This window comes from Microchirus variegatus (assembly GCF_963457635.1).
Source record: "Microchirus variegatus genome assembly, chromosome: 19".
NCBI classification, from domain to species: Eukaryota; Metazoa; Chordata; class Actinopteri; order Pleuronectiformes; family Soleidae; genus Microchirus; species Microchirus variegatus.
Window position 1 is genome coordinate 3,979,735 of NC_139820.1, and position 14,627 is coordinate 3,994,361.

Genomic DNA, 14,627 nt, shown 5'->3' on the forward strand with positions numbered 1-14,627 from the left:
ATGCTAAATCTAAATGTTGTATCAAAATGCTAACTCTAACTGTTAAATCTAAATGCTAAATTTAAACGCTAAATCTAAATGTAAAATCTAAATGCTAATGCTAAATCGAAATGTTAAATCGAAATGCAAAATCTAAATGTTAAATCTAAATCCTGTGTTTATAGGTGCAGTTATTTTCAGCATGCGTCGCTTTATAAACGGCACTCCCATATCACTGGGAAGTAATTATATGATTAATAGTTGCGACAGTTCCGCTCAATTGATTTTTGGTGTGAATGTTATCAAACGTTAATCTTGTGTATAGACGCATGTAAAGAGCTCCAGAGTGGAAGTCCATGAAAGCATGTACTGTATGTGGGTGCATGTGCATGTGCATGTGCATGTGCATGTGCATGTGCATGTGCATGTGCATGTGCATGTGCATGTGCATGTGCATGTGCATGTGCATGTGCATGTGCATGTGGGGGGGGGGGGTTGAAAAAGAAGCATGTTATTACTGAAATTACTCTTTGGGCCCAAGGGTTGGGAGACTGAGAGGTTGCGTGTGAGCACTTGTGCACGCTTGCCTGTGCACATCAGCGTGATTGAGAGTTGAGGGCATCGCTGTGTAAATCCTGTCACATAATTTGTAATTCCAGCTAAACTGTAATTCCCAGGCTAAATAGCTTGACAGGGGAGTAGCGGGAGGAGGAGGAGGAGGAGGCTGAGGCTGAGGAGGGTGGTTGGGTCAGCGTGTTGCAGAGAAAAAGCTTGTTGCATTCTAATGGAAAGGACAAAAGCATCAGTCTTGGGGAAATGAGCCCAGTGCGGCTAAATGACAAAGAGGGTCACGGGGGGGCGGTGGGGGGGGGGGGGGGGGGGCTCTGTTTTCCCTCTTGTCCCATTTACAAGATAATGACTCGAGTAGATAACATCTTGACGTCTGATAACGTCACCTCTGCCCCCCCCCCAGTGTAATAAACTGCGTCTCCGTGTGTTGTGTGTGCAAATAACCGCGTTCAACACAATTTAGCGTACGTAGCTTAATTGTATCTCAGCTCCGGATGTTAAAGGAGTCAATTTTTAGAATTTAGGGTTCTGCGTCTGTGTACTTTAGTGTGCAGGTACTTGATGCTCTGATGGCACCCAAATGGGTTTAGCAAATAAATCGGTAAACTGTTCATGTTTGGGTCAGGTGTAGTCTGAGCTAGCTTACTTGCGTGTGTGCTTGTGTTTTATCTGAAACGCACGTTTGACGCATGACGCGTTTCCATGACGACTGACCGTTTACCAGTGAGCTCCGTTAGCTGCAATAGCTCCGTTAGCTGCATTAGCTCCTTTAGCGCCGTTAGCGCGCCTACAGTTGAACTGGAGCGGTCTGTTTATTAAACGTAAAGAGCAGAGCTACAAATATTAAAATTCCGAACTATCCCTTTAAAGATACAATGAGTTGGACTTAGGACATATTTGTGTAGTAGTCTTTTTTACTAGTGCTGGGCACGTAAACAGTGTTAACGTTAGCCCACGTTAGCGCATGTCGAGTTTACGTGAGTTTACGTGTACGTCACGTGTACGTGCCGCGGCACCGGAGTCCAGGAATCATTTACCAGTTAGCTCCGTTAGCTCCTTTAGCGCGCCTACAGTTGAACTGGAGCGGTCTGTTTATTAAACGCAAAGAGCTAGCGCTAACAAATAACCAGCGTACCTGTGTATGTGCGCCTCTGTTTTTAAAGTTTAGCGTTAATTTAGAGACTCATTTCAACAACCTAGAGTCACGTAAACACGACTTCACGCACGTCTTTTTTCCCGTCGGTGGCGTCGACGTTAAATTAACCGCCGCTAGCGCCCCGCACTACTGAAATAGCACGGCTACTTAGCAAAACAACCAATAGGAGCACTTTCTATATAAATCGTCCTGTGTTTGGTTTCCTCTCTCATTGCTTGATTGACATCACGTCCAAATGTTGTCTACCTTAGCTTTAATGTTGATTTCGTTTTCCATGCGTTATGCGGTAATGGGATAAGCAATAGCGATAGCGGCATGGCGCGTGAGTGGGTTGAACGCACTCGTCTGACCTGAAATCTGGTTTTAATCTTCAGAAAAGCAGGTTTAGCGTTGCTCCTCGTCCACGCTCTTACATGTTGTTTCGCTGCAGACAGAGCGGCAGAATCACAGAACTCAGAGATGCCGCTAATTGGCGGCGGTGTTTTCAGCCTGACCTCTCTATATTCTCCTTTGAAGCCGACGGACGTATTTCCCAGGCACTAACTCTCCATCTATATTTTCTACTCTCACTCTCTCTCTCTTTTGGGATGGTTCCAAACGAGATGGCAGACACGAGCGCTGTCGAGCTCCTCGACCTCTACATCTGCGGTGTCAGCTGGTTAATTAGCAGCGAACATCTGCCCGGGCCGAGGTGGACGGGAGGGGAGAGTGAGAACCTGCTAAAAGAACAGAGCTGTAGAAAATAATAATAATAATAGAGCTCAAGACCTCACAAAAGACACATGGATCATCAGATCATGCAAGGTGTGAGTGGGGATTTTTGCAGTATTAGAAATTGATTTTTTTTTTTTTTTTTGTTTACTGCATGACTATACGATGGAAATCCATTTCTGCCAGGGAAAAAAAATGGTAAAACTTAGCCTTGATAATAAAAATATCCTCAAATAAAGTCAAAATTATGTGATAAAAAGTCATAATTATGCGATAAAAAGTCATAATTATGAGATAAAGTCGAAATTATGAGATAAAGTCGAAATTATGTGATGAAAAGTCGGAATTATGAGCTAAAAAGTGATAATTATGAGATTAAAAAGTGATAATTATGAGATAAAAAGTGAACATTATGAGATATAAAGTTATAATTATCACACAAAAATTCAAAATTATGAGATAAAAAGTTATAATTATGACATTAAAAGTCAAAATTATGAGATAAAAAGTCAAAATTATGAGATAGAAAAACAATTATGAGATAATAAGTCGATATGAGAAAAAAGTCAAAATTATGAGATAAAAAGTGATAATTATGAGATAAAAAGTCAACATTATGAGATGAAAAGTCAAAATTATGAGATGAAAAGTCAGAATTATGAGATGAGAAGTCATGTACACATATATATAAATTGTATATGCAATATCAAACATGAAAGATCCTTTTTATTTTCATAAAACATGAATAATTCTCAAACGGCGATTGGAGACTGTCTCACATGCTGTATATATTTAGATCTCCCTCCTCCTCCTTTGGCCTACACATATATGCCATATATGCATTTTTAGCAACATATCATGTGGGGTTTAAGCCTCAGCTTATTCAGAACCAAAGCCTCTGAATAAGCAGTGGCTCTTGACCCCCCGCTGTCCCCACATGACACAACTCACATAAACCTCTTTAAAAAATAAAAAGCTGCACCTCTCAGCCTCAATTTATGCCTTATTTCTCAGTTCATTCTCTGGGTTTTGACGTGGGGCTTTTTTTCCTCGCTATTAAAATGACATTAGAGTAATGTTGCACGTAAAGTGGAATAACACACATGCGTACACACGCGGTCCACGTCTCCAAGCAAATAGAAACATATTAGAAGAAAATAGGTGTATTCAGTAAATAATTCACTTTCTTATCACTTTCACCACCACAGTAGAAAGCCTTAACTATTTTCAATAATCATAATTTTGGGTTTATGTTCTCTGGGGCTGCTTTACAGAGTGGAGAAACCACAATTATTATTTAAAAGGCAAGAACAGAAAGTGCTATAATAATAACAGCGAGAGTATGTGTCTTTAGTTTATAGGTGGGGAAATACATCAGTGAGCATGAATGGAAGGTTCTTATAGTACGTGTAGTATATGTTTATATGTGGTGTGGAATTCTAATGCTGTGATTTAACAAAGGGTTTCTTCACTTTGGATTCTTTGGATTTTGAGCTAATTTTTTTAACTTTGTCAGGACTTTTATTTTGAAAAATTCAGTTGCCTTGCTTTTAGTGTACAGATTTTTCTCCGTGGGTTTCCTGTCTTGTATTAGTACTTCCTTCATTACTTTTTTTTTTAGTGTCTCCCTTGTGTATATATATGTGTATGTATATGTATATATACATATATGTGTATGTATATATATATGTGTGTATATATATATATGTATATGTGTATATATGTGTGTATGTGTATATATATGTGTATATGTGTATGTATATATATGTGTGTATATATGAATATATACATGTATATTTATATATATATGTATATATATATATGTGTGTGCATATATATATATATTTATGTATATATATGTGTATATATATGTATATATACATATATGTGTATGTATATATATATGTGTATATATATGTATATGTGTATGTATATATATATGTGTGTATATATGTATATATACACATGTATATTTATATATATATATGTATATATATATGTGTGTGCATATATATATATGTATATAAATATATATATATGTGTGTATATATATGTGTGTGCATTTATATATATATATTTATGTGTATATATGTGTATATGTTTATGTATATGTATGTATATACGTATATATATATATACGTATATATATATACGTATATATATATACGTATATACATATTGCATTTTGGGTCATTTCTTGCTGTATGTTCTGTATTTTGGAAATTGCACGTTCTCTGCAATATTCATCACAAATAACTCTCACTTTCTACGGCATCGAAGTGAATGAAAAAAGATCGATTTTCCATACAATGATAGTGAGGCACAGAGCAGTTAAAGGGCATTTAGCAAACAGGTTGATTACTGCGATGATTATATTTTAATCCGAGCCACGGTCGGTAAAACAGAGCCGAACAGAATGTTATACTGTGTTAGATCGTGTTATTGTGTGTGTGTGTGTTCACGTAGACGTTTTTGCCAGTAGATGGAGGAAAAACAGATGCTACCCAAGCAGAGCACAGCTTGATCTTCCTCTCACATGCCCAAATGTCAAACTGTTGTTACTGTAGAAAAAAGAAAGAGAGAGAAAAAAGAACACACACACACTCTTACACCAGCAGCAGTGAAATCAAACAAAAACTCTTCCATATCTAACACAAACACAAAGCCGACATTTTACGGAACAAATGTTTCACGGATTAAATCGAGAAAATGAACGACAGTTTAATAGATTACGAATATAATCGTGAGTTTATGTATGAGATCACTGACAACAGGAGGAAGCTCCAGCAGCTAAACTGTAATAATGTTAATGTGTAACATAGGTTCTGTTACAATCCTGGATTTTTTTTTAGTCAAAGACAGTTGAAGAGTCGAGAGCCTTGTTCACTTCTGAAGAAGAAAACATAGAATAACGTGTGCCGTAAACAAATTACGTAACTTTGTGGACGAAACAAGACATCGTTATTTCTAGGTTTGACAAAAGGTCGATGAACGTTCTTTTAACATTTTCTGACGTTTTATGGACCAAACCATTAATCAAGAAAATAATGGACTGATTAATCAATTACGAAAACGATATGGCGTCGAACGTTAACGCGCCAACAGCGGCGGCGTTAGCGCGCAGCGCGTTTCCGTGACGACTGACCGGAAAAAAGACGCATGTGACGTCATGTTTTACGTGACTCCCGATTTGTTGAAATTAGTCTCTAAAGTAACGCTATACTTTAAAAACAGAGGTGCACATACGCAGTACACTGGTTATTTAAATATTTTCGTTAAATAAACGACCGCTCCAGTTCCACTGTTGGCGCGCCAACCGGCGTTAAAAGGAGCTAATGCAGCTAACGGAGCTAACTGGTCAACGGTGCCTGGACTCCGGTGTCGCGGTAACATGTAAACATGGCGTCATTGATATTTATTAGCATAATAAACATTGACCAACATTCCTGAATATGTATCATCCTGATGAAGATCGATATAGATTTCTGAGGCTGGTTTCTCCGGATGTCGAATATCCCGCACGTTTCGCGTGATACATTTTAAATAAAACGAGTCGGCCTCAAACGTCGCAGTGGCCTCAAATCAGGCAACGAATAAAAAAGAACTACAGACACAGAATCAGGAACAGGAACAATCCCCAGCTTGTATCAGAGTAAGCAGAGGCAGCTAACACATCCAGTTTGCCGTATCCTACTCCAATTTTTCATTGCGAGCAACATCCTCAAATCCCTAGAGCCGTTCAGTTGGAATTGTTGAGATCTTTTTCAATCTCTTCCTGTCCCCACGGCGCCCGTTAGATAGCTTCATATTGTAATTACGGGACAGTTCGGGGCTCCGTTACTGCCATCGTATATATACCTGACATGTCACAGCACAGAGGCCTGGATAGTTGACATATTATGGTCTCCTGTGAAGTAGCTTCCTCGGCATGAGGCGGCGCTACAGGTGAACGAGACGTGACAGCCTTCCTTCCTTCCTTCCTTTCGTAGGGTTTAAATTATTCAGTAGTTCGGCTCCCGGTTGACGCGGCTTAACCTTGACTTTTGATGTGCGTTGCGTGCATCATCTATCGTAGCATGTGTCGACAAAATAACCGCCGTCAGGGGAATTCTTCATCTGGCCCCAGATATTCATGCAAAGACCGAGCTGAATAAATCATTCCCCCCGTGATCCGTCTTCGCCGTCTCCTCCGTCCATACGCGGGTACACACACGACCGCGAAGTCTTAATAAACAGAAGCTTTTTTTACGTTATTTCAGCCATGGAACGATGCTTTGAGGCGCCATATGTAAAAAAAAATGTGGTCAAAAACGGTTACTACATTCAAATTCAAAATACAGCGGGAATCTTTTAGGTTTCGTTTTCTGACGTAAACTGGCAACCCGTGGGTTGCTCGGCAGCTGAGACTCTACCGACTGCGATGATTGGTAGACGGCGGTAGGTGGCGCCACATGCCAAAAAACGTGATTTGCAGTCTGCAAAATATTTTTTTAATGCAAATATTTTGTCTGTACTGTTGTTGTTGGTGAGTTCAGTTTGTTTATATGAACATTATTCCTGAGTCTCTGTGACATATTAGGAGGATTTTATGGCCAGTTGCTTTAGATTTATTACATACTGCACCTTTAAGCCACGTTTCTGCATGTACTCCAAAGTAAAAAATTATCGTTTTTCAAAGAGGGGGACATGGGAAATGAAAAGCAGGGCAATAGATATCCTGAATTCCATCCTTTGTAAGAGATAAAGGAGGAAGTCTACTTGCTTCCATTTTAATGTAGAAACCTTGAGAAGCCTTTTTTTTGTGTGACTAAGATTATCTAACGTCCTACAGGCGTTTCAAGAGGGAGCTTCTGAAAGCCCAGCACCAAGAACAATTTTGAGAACTCTCTTGAATAATAGTAATCCATTGGTTTTTTGTGTAGCCTGTGCTGTGCTTTACGAAGGCCACCATTTTGTGCCCAAAAAAGCTGCCAGAATCTTTTAGGTTTCGTTTTCTGACGTAAATGGCAACCCGTGGGTTGCTCGGCAGCTGAGACTCTACCGACTGCGATGATTGGTAGACGGCGGTAGGTGGCGCCACATGCCAAAAAAAATGTGATTTCAAAAACATGATTTGCAGCCTGCAAATTATTTTTTTAATGCAAATATTTTGTCTGTACTGTTGTTGTTGGTGAGTTCAGTTTGTTATATGAACATTATTCCTGAGTCTCTGTGACATATTAGGAGGATTTTATGGCCAGTTGCTTTAGATTTATTACATAATGCACCTTTAAACCCCAAATGAAGGAACAATATCATCCTTTCTTGTACGCGAAGACCACCGGAGGTTTGCTCAGTAAAGGGAGGGGTTGAGCGGAGGAGGCCTCACCTTTTTAAATTACCCCTATAGCTATGTTTAGGAGACTGTAATTACAGCCGCTCTGCTTCATTTAGGCACGGCGGAGTTAAAATGAAAGAAAGGAAAGACTGTGGAGGCACAAGGGAATCACAGCTGAGTCCCTCAGCTCACCAAACAAAAAGATGGAGCCGGAAAGAGCGTCGATAAACAAGACTCCTGCCGTCTTTGCCTTATTTGTTGTCTTTGATTCTGCTCTTATCTGATCCGAGCGTGAAAGTTAAGTTGCATTATTTAATCAAAGGTTTATCTCGGATTAGAAGACGGAGACTCGCTCAGACGCCGAAATGTCAGCTCTTCGATCAGAAAATGAGTGAGATGCACACTCTTTTGGGCGCTGTGTGCTCCACAGTATGGAGGGAATTTGCTGGATAAAGATGAGTAGATGGAAAGGGGGGGATGTATGACAGTGACCTCCCTCTGGTCCTGCACCACCTCCTCCTCCTCCTCCTCTGCCACATCCATCTCTCTGCTGCCTCCTTTATCCACCTGATCACCCCCACAGGTATCCCACCGGTGCATCTCTATCCCCTGCGTCGCTTTAAACAGCTGTGGGGCTTCAGTCTCCGTGCCCCTGGAGCTCACTGTCAGCATTAGCTGCTGACAATAATTCAGAATCATCAAAAGTGAGAATTACCCAGCGGCAGATGTGTACTTTTGCTGTCTCCGCAGCACGCATACTGTTAGCGGTGTCATAAACGCTGTAATGAATTAAAGTTAAATTAAAGAGTTGAAACTGCAGCTGACAGGAAATGGGAAGCGCAGGTTGCCATCGTTTGCCGTAAAAAACACAGGAAGTGAAGTTGACCGAAATGAGAGACTTTAGCGAAATGATGAATCATGCTAAGGGAACGTGATCTCATCCACAGTATCTTGGCAAATTGTAGGAAATCGTCGAAACGGCGTTAGCGTTGTGCGCGACGTCATGTTTACGTGACTCCCCGATTGTTAAAACGAGTCGCTAAAGTAACGCTAAACTTTAAAAACGGAGGCACGCATACGCAGTACACAGGTACGCTAACGTTATTTGTTAGCGCTGCTCTTTCTGTTTAATAAACAGAGCGCTCCAGTTCCACTGTAGGTGCGCTAACGGAGCTAATGCAGCTAACGCGTCTAAAGGAGCTAATGCAGCTAAAGGAGCTAATGCAGCTAACGGAGCTAACGCAGCTAAAGGGGCTAACGGAGCTAACTGGTAAACAGTGCCTGGACTCCGGTGCCGCGGCACGTAAACATGACGTCACGCGCGTCTTTTTCCGGTCAGTCGTCATGGAAACGCGACACGCGTTAACGTGCGCTTACGTTGACGCCGTTAACGTGCGCTTACGTTGACGCCGTTAACGTGCCCAGCGCTAGTTAAAAGACTACTACTCAAATATGTCCTAAGTCCAACTCCTTGTAGCTTTAATACAGATTTGTTATGATATTAAAAACTAATGGGACATTACCAACTATTGCAACACACAGGTTGAAAAATTTAATCTTGCTTTGTGGCAGTACAAAAAAAAAGGTTTTCATCATTTCCCCAAAAAAAGCATGAAATGTCCATCAAAGTGTAAATAACCAAACTCAAACCTGCGTACATGAGCGTATTTATTTCCGTCAGTGACTCTGCTCTTGCACACGTGCACACAGCGGGCGTTCAGTGCATCTGCTAAAGCAAGCAGGTAAATAAAATAACCGGGGTAAATTGTGGGGCCAGAATTCAGGTCATTCGTGTTTCGTTCAGTGTGCTGAAGAAAAACTTCTCTTCTTCTCACTGACAACGTTCCGCTCTTTAATTGTGGGTTTTTATGCCGCAAAACACAGGTGAGCGTCTACATTTTAAGTGTACAGCGTCGGCGCGGCGGTGAGTTCAGGCTCCGGGCTGACAAGTCGTCCTCCAGCCTAAGAGGAGACGAGGAGCTTTCCCCCCGGAGGGAGTTCAGATCTGAGAGTTAATGATCTCTTCTCTATGCAAAAGGCCACGGTTCAAAAGGCATTGGGATGATAGGATGATAGGAAATGGCAAAAACCCATTAACTCCATGACAGAGTCTGCCACGAGTAATACGCTCTCTTCCACTTTCTCCTTGTTTCCTTGTCTCACTCCGGGTCCTCTCCCTTTCAGCTCCTTCTTCCTCTCCGTGTCTCTGTCTCTCTCCTTTTCTTGCGGAGATTTTTTTTTTTTGTATCTCCACGCTTTAATCCTTCCCTCATTTAACCTTCCGCTGCCCTACATCTACGGCGTAATCTAGCTCCTCGTCTCTGTTTACCTATCTTTGTCAGGATCTGCAATTATGTGTAAGCCTGAGTTTAGAGAAGCGAGATTCGGATTGGTTTCCGGGTTTTAGGAGCTTTGACCAGTTCCGGTTCCTACATCCTGCATCGTTGATAACATCTGATTTGTATCATCCCCAAGTTCACTACGTTCCAATATCATCAGGGGCTAGTTATAACTTACCTTCTCCCCCCTTGGCCAGATCTTATCCATAAACGCCACATTCACTTGCTATGCAGATGACACTCAGCTATACCTACCTGTCCACCAAACCCAACGAAATAAAAATAACTTTTTCACCTCAAACTTTCTTAAAGCTCACATAGAGTGGTCCTGTTGCACATATGTTAGTTATGGAGGTCTACTTACATACATTAACTTGTTTTTATGCTCAAAAACCTCCTAGTTGCTGTAAACGAGCCTTTTCTGACGCTGTTGCCCAGCTGCGATATTTCAGACTCAACTCTCTCACACCCAGAAGACAGAGTGTCTTGTGATTGGCCAGTACTAGGAAGTGACATATTTACTGTTGCTCCGAGTTTCTGAGTTGGAAATCTGGGTTCCTGAGTAAGGAACCTCAGAAATTCTGAATTCCGACTTCACATGCAATGCATCATAGCCTTTATTTACAAGCAAGAACTACAAAATGTGTTTTTATGGCCAAGTAACTACAGTACTTAGCCTACTTGCGTTATCTTTTGCTGTTAATATCAAGTCAGTGCAGTTGGTGGTTATTCCCAGTTTAACGGATTTTTACCAGCATCTCCTAAGACTCGTCGCCAGAAGTAATTAAATCAAAACAACTTGAACCAACTGATGCACAGTCTGGGGGATCGATTTAAACTTTGTTTGACTGCTCCCGCAGCTTAATTTATTGGTGTTATATCGCAGACGCGGGGCGGCGTAGACTCAAAGGCATTGCCCGCACACACACACACACACACACACACACACACACACACACATACACACACTGCACGATATATGTCAGAGTCAACCAGCAAGACGCGTACTAATGGCCTGGACTTTCTGCCATTTAGTCCCTGTCATACCTCCCAAGCTTCAAAATGCCAACAAGTGCGTGAATATAAATCATCAGGAGAGCGAGACGTAGAGATAGAGATAGAGTAGAGTAGAGGAGTCGCAGACTGTTGTTACAAATAGAGGGGGAATATGGAGTCGAGCATCGGGCTGTCAAAAGTTGGTTTATTTTGTGCTGAAAGGGAACAAGTAATTCAGTTTGTCGGCAGAAAAACATGACAGTATACAGTTGTTTCCCAGGTCAAATCAAAATCATTGTTCCCCTCAGTGTTTTCCCGTTGCCCAAAACTATATTTGTATATTTCTTCTTCTGAATTAATGCGTCTCTTTCTGTGCAAAAGTCTCAAAGCGCTACACCATCTTTGTTGTTTTTATGTCCGTAAAATTCTGCGATCGCTGTCATTTGCATTGGAACGATGCGACCGTTATAGCTTAGCAAATTGTCAATTAGTTTATCTCGTACAACCTGGATCGTCAGATTTGCCGACGTGATATAGTAGAAGGATTCACCAATAACATTATTTTTTTTTTACTTTCTTTTACTTCAGTATCTCTATCCAAATTACGAAAACGAAAACCATGACGCACTGTCCAAGTTAGGGTCGCTACAAACATTAATGGCTAAAAGCTACGCTAACGGCCATGAGATTAATGCGCTTTTTGGCCAGAAATGACGCAGTCTTAGCTGAAGACAATGAAAACTTTGCAGAATCATCATTGACTTGCATTCCCACTGGTCAAAAAAACAGTTTAAACACAGTAGTCAGAAGTAATGATAGGTCGATGCCTGTTAGCTAATGTCAACAGGGTTTGGCCCCCAGTTTCCCTCTGCGGCCTTTAGAGAATAAGCAGTGTAAATACTGGACGGATGGAAGTTTGTTAGCGTTAGCTTTAAGCACGAGCAGACTGATGAACCCAGGGACCGCAAGAATAAAGAAATTAAGCCGCGCTATGGCAGCAATACATTATTAGTTTGCCTGTCACCTTGGTTTATTCTTGATTCAGCCTGTTAAATAACCACTCGACAGATGCTGTGGAAACAATGCACAGACGTCGACTTCAGCCTCGTTCAGTTAAGTGTCACAAGCTCACAGCTTTGAAGTCCAACTCCCAAACTGACAGCGACGAAACGGGGGATTTAGTGAACCTGTGGTGGGGAGAAGGTACGAGAGACGAGCGAGTGTCGGCCGGATAAGTGTTGACAAATGAGCTCGGCGAGCGGTAAATTAGCCGTTTTGCTGTCAAAACCGCAGCTCCGTTAGCAACTTAGTCTAAAAATGTCATCACATATGCGAATGTGTTGTATTTACATTTCGATACAAAACTAGAACACGATTAAAATGCGCTGTTTGTACAGAATCAGTTTTTTTTTCACTGCTGTGAGCTCGAGACAAAAAAAACGTCACTTCCAGGGAAGCTCAGCTTCTCTGGGAGTCAATGGAGAAGTGGGAGATAATGCCAGACTCGATCTCATTTGAGATCGATTATGGATCTCATCGGACTGACGATCCAGATGACGATGGAGAAAACCAAACGACAAACGTTGTGTTGTCGTATACTAGCAGCGATGGCTGTCTAGCAATGACATCTTATGACTTTTGTCCACTTTGTAAACAAAATATGAGAGTGTCTGGTTTCTAAAGCCACTTACTAGACCAAGGTTTCGGACAAACTTTGGGAACCTTTGAGCATCTCTGACAGTTTCGAAAACTTACATTTCTCTGTTGTCATAGTGTTAAAGCTCACATAGAGTGGTCCTGTTGCACATATATGTTAGTTATGGAGGTCTACTTACATACATTAACTTGTTTTTATGGTCAAAAACCTCCTAGTTGCTGTAAACGAGCCGACAGAAATCTGTCCTTTTTGAAGCACTTGTCAGCCGCACTATTTCAGACATAAATCTCGCCTGAGAAGACGGACTGTGTTGTGATTGGCCAGTACCCCGGAAGTGACATTCGGCACACCCGCTCTCAGAAGCGCAGCGCCCCCCTCTGGAACGGTGGATGCACTGCTACTCATTATCAAAACATTGTTTTAACAGTGTTTAAAAATAGCTTCTTCACGACTCCCTGCCACAGTCCCTTTGACGACTTTGACCCAGAGTCAGAAGACACTGTCGCTCTTGAAACACCTCCACAACGGACGTTATTCTTCTTCTGTGGTTCAATGTACGCAACCGGATGTGCCTGGACTAGTGCCCGGAGCAGGACGATCGGCTGTTCCAGAGAACCGCTGTTTACGTAACTATAACGGGATTTTCAGAGATCTCTGAAAATCTCTGAAATTTTAATCTATTGTTAGATTACAATATAACACAGCGTTCTCAGCAATGGCTGAACTGTTTGTTTCGAAACTTCAGGGCTTCATAAACAAGGTAATGACGCAGATACACACTAAAAAACAGCGTTAATTGGAACTTCCGGTCTAAGAAAGACGGATCTGCAGAGCATGACCCGAATATTTCAGAAACAAAGCTAAAGTACGCAGCTTCTATCATCTTCATTTGTCTGGAGCACTTTTTGGCCAATTGTGTTCAAGATTCTATTCTTATTATCTTCTGAAACACTTCACGGCTGGTTCTTTGAGCCGGACTGAACAGGTTGGCTTGTTGCAGCCGTCTCCCTTTGGTACCGCAACGCCGCCGCCGCCGCCGCCGTCGTGCCTCCGTCAGTGTTGACACATCACTCCCTGTGTGTGCGGTGCAGAAATGTCACCTGGCAACACGGCCTCCAAAACGCTGCGATACTGAAGAAATACGGGGAGGGTTGTGTTGGAGCCTGATATTATACTTCATGTGGCATATGGACATTTATTATTTATATTTTAAAGTTATGCCTTACAGGTTCAAGCGACTTGTGTGGGAGGAAAACGTCAGTGTATCTATTCTAAGGGCAGATATTTTTCTGACTGTTTATCAGTAGACGTGATAACCTTCTAGTGTGTCTCATATTGCAGCAGAGAGTGATGTTTGGTTCAAATACAGAGATAGTTTAGGGGGGGGGGTACAAAGTTGCAGAACTCACTGACACAGCCGGCAAGAAATGTGGTGATGCGTTGCCACCTAGTGGCCAAATTTAAAACAAGAAGAAGAAGAGGAGACTGACAGGACTGCAATGGTGGATCCAAACAAGATTGTCTTGTACTTGGCGTCTATTTTTATTGATTTGATTGTGATTGTGATTGGGATCTTGGTCAAATCAGTGTTTGTAACGTTCTTTTTTTAACCCCAAATTTTGGAATTTGCAATTCCCAGGCGTCACGTGGTCATTTGCTCAACTTTACTCGCTCATTGTTCCGCACGGAATCTCACGTCAACGGTGAACACGCTGCTAGTAATCAACCAAGTTTGTTCTTCGTAGGTCTAGTCTACGTACATCAAGCAATGCAGGCCATGAAACAGTAGGTGGCGTCATAGCAAACAAAGGCACCTTTAAAAGTCTTTCTCAAAATCCAAGCACTTTCAATGAGCCATGTTTACAGGACTAAATTTGTCAATTTTTTTGTCCATCGCAAAGG